Source organism: Melozone crissalis, unplaced genomic scaffold (assembly GCF_028551555.1).
Source record: "Melozone crissalis strain CALT ecotype California unplaced genomic scaffold, PUWL_Pcris_2 ptg000042l_1, whole genome shotgun sequence".
In the NCBI taxonomy this organism is placed as follows: domain Eukaryota; kingdom Metazoa; phylum Chordata; class Aves; order Passeriformes; family Passerellidae; genus Melozone; species Melozone crissalis.
This window is the reverse complement of record NW_026535820.1, coordinates 62,152,242-62,159,755: the sequence shown is the minus strand read 5'-3', so window position 1 is coordinate 62,159,755 and position 7,514 is coordinate 62,152,242.

The following is a 7,514-nucleotide window of genomic DNA, read 5'->3' as shown; positions in this document are numbered from 1 at the left end:
TTGCAAAGTATATTGTTCTTTTTAGACAAGGGAAAGGAATGACAAGTAAAAGTACCCTACTAGATTATTTAAGCATTAACTGTAAAGTTGAGAAATACGGCACTGTGTGAATACAAAAAGACAGAGTTAGTGAGGAAAGTATGATCACTTACAGGGATATAACATTGATATGTGTTAAACACACCAGTCACACAGTATGGTAGGACTATCAAAAATAAACTTCTGATTTGGACTCCATTAAAAGTGTATAATTTTTTTTTAATTTTTTTAAATGTTCACAGAAAGGTTCGCTGGGGTTTTTTTACCTGGATGGAGAAATTAATTATAATTCTCTTTAAAAATATTTTTTTTAAAAAAATGCTCAACTATATCTCTGCATTTCCTCATTGAAGAAACATTAGGAAAAAAATCCTTTCAACAGATCTATTTCCTAGGAAGCACCACCTTTCAAAATGAAGTCCTGATATCTTTGGATTCAAAAAGACTGTTATCAACAGATATCCTTTATCCTATATAACACAAGAGGTATCATTCTTTAATATTCACTGAACAAGAAAAGAGCTCTTAATAAATCTGATGCCGATGCAATATTCAGCTCGCATTTGATACCATGGACAAGACATGATTCATCAGACATGCTTGGTTCTACCTGCATTTCAGCACACTAGCAGGTACTGTTTGAACAGGCACTCTCTGGATTATTCCCATTTCATCCTTTCAGCATTGCTCCAGTGATCCAGCCCGCAGCTATCAAGTGCTGACAACTTCTCAGAAGCCCTGTCCTCCCCAGGCTCACCCTGAATGGGAGAGGGCAGCTTGCAACAAAGCCATCCATCACTTCCCCCTAACAGGAATTTTGAGAGCAGCCACCTCCCTCAGGCAGGCCCCCCAACACAGCCTGGAGAATACCATTTACTCTTGGAGCCAAGCACTATGGAAGAAGAACCACACACTTGGGACTCGATCTTCCATTTTGGAATCATCAGAGAGGGACAAAACTGAAAAACAAAACAACAACAACAACAAAAGCAAAAAAAAAAAAAAAAAAAAAAAAAAAAAAAAAAAAAAAGAGGTAGCACAATGAAGAGGTAACAAAATACCTGTTCAAATGATTCCAGGAACTCAACATATTTACATATTTATTTACAAATGAGCACAGTTTTGCAGCTCACACCGAGTAAACTGGGCTCATGGAATTTGCAGAACAGGTTGATGTCTATGGGGGCATTCCCTCAAAATAAAGGCTGCCCTACAGAGCACAAAGGGCTTGCCATTCAAAAACCTGCTTGACAGAAAGTAAACATCAGGCATACTAATCTCAACACTGCAAAATATAACTAATTCTGAGAAGTTCATGCCAAAGTCAGTATAGCTCCCTGCCTCAGTCTTCTCAAGGCAAACACACACCACTCCACCATCATCACTGACAGACATCTTCCAGCACTTACAACCAGATAACCAATGTTTGGTTTTGGGGTGCAGTGTGCAATAAACAGACCCCTGCATCTCCTACAGGAAGTCACCATCATTCGTACTGCAAAACAGAAATCAACCAGCACTCTTTTTCTTTCCTAATTTGTTATAGCTATTCCCCAAGGCCTCCATGGGCAAAATAACTGATTGCTCTTTCTTTCCTGCTGTTTAGGGTTTGAAGAGATGATGCCTATTTTTCCTAAACTGACACACACAGTTAACAAGAGAGTCTCAAAAGATCCCCTGTGTTGCATCTTGAAAAACAGTTTCCATTTATAGTCAAGCAAAGTATAATTTTCATAATGCAGTGGAAACACCCAAGAACAGGATTTCAGTTTTGCCTTCCATTTCTCTTTACACATCTACAAGCCTCTGGTGACTGAGATCAGTTTCGAACCACAGACAGAGTTTCTTCTGCCACTTTTTGAAGAGAGTGCCAGCAGGCAATTGCCCGTGCCCTGTCAATGCTGTTCAATAATTTAACATGGCTAATACAAGATCAATCTGATCCCACATTCTTTTTAAAAGGTACTGCTTAATTTTTACTCTGATGCACCAACCTGTTAGACATATCTACTGAAGTCTAAACATTATAAATTTAAATCCTCAGTGCCTGAAACTCAAGTTCACTGAACTTACAAGACAATTTGCACACATTATAATCAGCTGTACCATCTCTACAGGGGAAAAACACTTCTAGCAACAGCAATTTAACTAACTCCTGCCTGCTTTGCTCACAGTGCTCAGTTTTTCCCTATACAACCAAGAAAGGTTCTTTGGTGAGGTTTGAATTTTAGTTCTGGGTTATGCAAGAAGAACTAACAACCTCTTTACCCACACCATTCCTCTGAAACCAGTTCAGAAGAGCTCTGATCTTTCTGTTACCTTTTGATCTTAAGTGATTTTCATACCACTTCTTCAAAAAGTTTAAAATCTTAATCGCAATTCAAATGTCTTTAATCAAAATACTGCCCAGAATAGAGATAGTTAAATTGGTAATAAAGGATAGAATACCCTGGCTGTCTGCTTTATACCTCTCTGAAGCAGCTCTAGAGGTTGAAATCCAAATATAACCAAACCAAAAGTGTAGTTTTTAGTTTTCCTTTTAAACAGAGTAGAACACACAATCTGACTGACTTTTACCTTTTTTTCCCCCCAGGAATCAATAGAAAGCACATCTGCAACTATCAGATATCACCTGGGTCCGTGTGCAATTTACAAACCATACAATGAAAGCTGACACAAAAATACTTCCAATATCTGTAATATTCTTGGGAATGCTCCCTGTTCCTAATGCCTCTCCTCTCAGCTACTACATCACAGTTCCCATTAATCCCTGAACTCTTCCCTGTCTGTCGAGCTCGTATCCAGGCATGATGACAGCAGCCTCCATCTTAGTATGCTGTAGCTATACATCTTGCTCAGCTAACAAGGAAATAATGTATTTAATTGACTTTGGCATAGTTTTAGGACAGCACCACTAGCTCTTTCCAAATGCACTTGAAGCATTTAGTTGCTTTCCTTCTCCATCCTCAGGGTGTTTTATCTAGATGAAAAATTTAGGTGGATTTCATCAGAATTATTTTACTTTTTTTTTTCTGTGAAACTCTCAGACGCCAAAAATGTATGGCTGTCAGAGAAATAACTTTAAAAAAAAAAAACAGTAGCAGAAAACATGCAAAACACCACACACCAATTTTCTGCTACAAATACTTGTCAAAATAGTAATGACTCAACAATAAGATGATTTGTTTAAAATTCTTTGTTCCACCAATGTCTCTAAGTAGTAAAAAATATTCCTTTTTATTTAGTTATACTAGAAAAAAAAATAAAAACCATTTTTAGCCAAGGATGAGGACAGTCTAGCTCTACTCAGCAGATTTGTGTACTTGCTGTCCAGCTCCCAGAGGAATGAGCCCTTCCAGCTCCTCTTTGGTCCACACTGTCAGCTGAGACAGCTCCAGAAGGGCTATGGCTTTTCAGCTTTATTCTGATGAGTGTTTCTTTAACCTCTGAAAAATATTATCAGCATCTTCAGTGACCACAGCACTTCAGTTATGGGTGAGATTGAATAAAAAGCAACAAAACATAAATGTGGAGCAAGAGGATGACATGGCACACCCAGTATTCCCTTTACATACACAGCCATGAGTCCTACCAGTAACAAACAAAATTTTGTGACAACAAGAGATTATTTTAATTGAATTCTTTGTTGCTGTCCTAAAGGAAACACAGAATGTTATAAATTAAAATTGTTATGAAATGCATATGGACTATGACAACATTAAAAAAATGTTATTAATTAAAATTGTTATGAAATGCATATGGACTGTGACAACATAGAAAAAATTAAAGCTGTATCCCTACATAAACCTCATTTCTTCTTCTGCAAGATCCTTGCTGACAGGGTAGGGCCAACAGGAAACAATTGCCTTTTACTGTTACAACAGCAGAGGGGCATTGGAAAAACAGGCTCATACCAGCTTCAAATCAAACAAAATTAGATTTCTTCACATGAAGTCCATTGTGGAATTCAGCACCACTGGGTGTAGTGAATACTACCAGACCTGATTGGTTCTAAAAGTGATGGGAATAAAAATCCTGAGATGATTAAAAACTACAAAGACACTTTCACTCAGGCAAGCTCAAGACTCACAAGCCATAAATCACTAGAAAATGTGAAAGCACTAATACAAACTCTTCCTGTTCCCACACTCCTCCTGAAGTGCCCACAACAGCTCAGAAAGGATCTTGAGCATAACAGCCTTGAATCAAACCACTTACATCTACTACAATAAAGCCTCTGAGCTACCAATTACATAGTCATTGTTTTTGCGCATACTCTTGCATTTGAATGAAGCACAAAAAAATTTCTAGCGCATTTGTTGTAACTTTTTCCATCCAAGAGACAAAACTTTGACTAAGTATCATTATCCTGCCTCTGACTTCTTCCTCCTCCTTACCAATACTGTAAAATCTTTCCTTTTATAGGTTGGCAAAATAAAATTTTCATATTCACATCTTCAGATTAATTGCAGTTACAAATAACAAGGCAAAAGTTATAGCCAAGTAGACAATGCAGTGCCAAGCCAATGCAGATGTTCACTGAAACTCCCCCTCACAAAGGACAGGGAAAGATAGCAAGAAATTGATAGCTTGCTTCTCCCACATACTAAATGTGTGGATTTCATTCACAGCAAACAAGACTCTTTCAAGGACTCCAATTTCAACAGTGATATTACAAAAGGAAAGGAATGGGAGGGGACAAAAAAAAATCTAACCAAAACATAAAAAACAAACAAAAAAGCCCCACCAGACAAACACACAGACACCAATTAAACAACAAAGCCCAAAACAACAAAACATAGCACACACAACATTCAGAAATCCTGATCATAGAGCACACAGGTTGAAACCAGGAGTTTTAATCATTTTACCAGGAGTTTTTGTTTTAGTTTGGATACCTAAGTACCCAAACTAAAACTAAAACTCCTGGTATAATGATTAAATAGTTACCACATAAAAGTGATAGACAGTCCTCCCCTGTGCATTACCACTTACAGCAAAATTATCAGAACTGATGGGGAAAAAAAATCCAATTCCCACCACACAGGCAAAAAAGAAAAATCTCAGAGAGGGATGTAAAATTCTCAGCTCAGATACTGACAGACCCCCATGTGATATTCCCATTCCAATTGGTACAACTGGTGCAGAGGGAAGCAGGATCCTTCCTGGGACTTCAGTGCTCTGCATTTCAGAAGCATCACTGAGTCCAGAGAATAAAAGGATCCAGCTAGAGAAGCAATATAGGAAAGCCTATAGGGTTTCCTGAAAGCAAAGCAAACGTTTTTATCCCTGCCACAATGCGCCCAGGGAGAGGATGCCTGTTTTTCACAGCCATGAGGAACAGCTACATCCACTGGAATCCAGCCAGGGATAGGTGCCATCAATTACTCACAACTTTACCACAAGGATGATCATGATCCCATGGGCTGATGTGGCCACTTTTAACCATTTACTAACTTGGCCTCCCTCTACTGTGGCAATACTTCACTCCTCCAGTGTGCAGCCTAAGTGCCATCACAGAGAGACTCCAATCAAAGCTTCCCCCACCACCATCCGCTTTTCAAGCTGAAAAAGTTCACACTCAAAAATATTAAAATACATTGGGTTAGATTTATTACATCCAGACCTGGATCAGATAACCTCAAGCACTAATCACACAACCTGCAGTATCGCAGCACTCATCAGGGGTATTGCCAGATTCTGAGATCATCTTCTGATGGGGTTACCTGGGATTATCCCATCAGAGTTCTTAGGAAAATGAGATACACTGACCAACTCTCAATTGGATTAAACTGCTGTGGAATGGTCTGTTTTTAAACTGAATTCCAAAAAAAAAAAAAAAAAATAAACCAATTCCACCCCCACAGTACTTCTCAAAACCAAGAACAGAGCAAGAACATCTGCTCCCCCTGCCCCTTTTCAACATAATCAGAGGAATGGTCTGAAAGATAATTAAAAATACTAAAACAGATAGCACAGAAAAGCTGTTTTATGTGCATGATATCCTGGTCCTACTATCCAGTCCTCAAAGGTCAGTGTGCAAATTTTAAGAATTCTTTGAAAACCTTGGGCACTCACCCACATGTGTGAATTTACTGGAACAAATCCCAGGCATTAAGATTAATTGAGTGCTCATAAATCAGCACTTGCTTACTCACTGCAGTTTCTAATGACAGTTACAGGTATTAAACATCTTCGAATTCTAATCCCTAGAGATTACAGGCAATGGTTAAAATTGGACCAAATCAGTCACAAATCACTAATGATCTGGGAAGTAGAAAATGCACAGAAACTCCCTAAACCTTTGGACAGAAACCAGAAAACTGCACCTACCACACAAATAAGTGGTTACACTCCAGAGAACCCCAGGCCTAATATTCCACAATTATTTTTGGAATGCCAGGTTCTTTGTTTAGCTTTTAAATGAGAAATGGGCACACAATTACTTTAAGAGAGAGAGAAAGGCTTAGTAAAGCAGAAACACTCTACCTCTGTAGTAAATTAAGCCACATAGCATAAGCTAATTGCAGACAAAATCCAGCGAGCTTTTTTTCCTACCTTCCACATAGAGCTCTCGGCACAAGATTCTTTACCAAAAGAATCCAAATCCTACCTCATACACATAGGGAGTTAGGTAGGTGCCCAGTGTGACATACTGAAATGATTCTGTATCTCCCAGGAGATGCCCCAGTATGGTAAAATCCAGGTGCAAATGAGGAGAAACAGAGCTAGAGACAGTATAACAGAAAACCAGCTGGAAGGCAGCACACCTGAGACATACAGCTGAGAACCCAAAACCACACAACCATGTGTTCTCCTCATGTACAAAACACGCTTATCTAATCTGACTGCAATACTGACACCTCTCCAGTACATTTACTACATGGATTCTATGTAAACCAAAACACTCCCATTTTTTCTCCTAAACAACAAAACAACCCAAATCTAGAGAATGCTGTGATTTCCTGAGCTAAGCAGCTACTTCATAATGAGAACTTCTCATAACAATTCAGAAAAAGCAGCACAAGTGTAACGAAGCAAGCATGGAAAAGAAGACTGGCAATATACTCAACAGCTAAAGCCAAAGGAGCAATAATGAAAAACTAAGAGAACTCCATACTCAGCCTCCAGTTGCCTTTCTACCAATAAAATCTTACCAATAAAATTATTTTTAGGGTGCTCAGAGGTGCCAAAGAATTTTTAGTACATCTAAGCACTCCCCAATGATCAGAAGCAAGAGAAAACAAGAGCATGTATATTGCTACAAGCTTTTGCAATAACATGAAAATCAAAGTTAATGAGATCCTTGTAGCTTCACTTGCTCTTTAAGCAAGTAACCTACACTGCTGGATTTGCAGTTAGCAAACAGCCACTCACTGTATTAAAAGAATGGCTGTCAGGAGCAGCTTCAGGACATTAAATTTTGCTTCACTGGAAATCAAATTCTAATTTTCCCCTACATCTTGCTTTCTTAT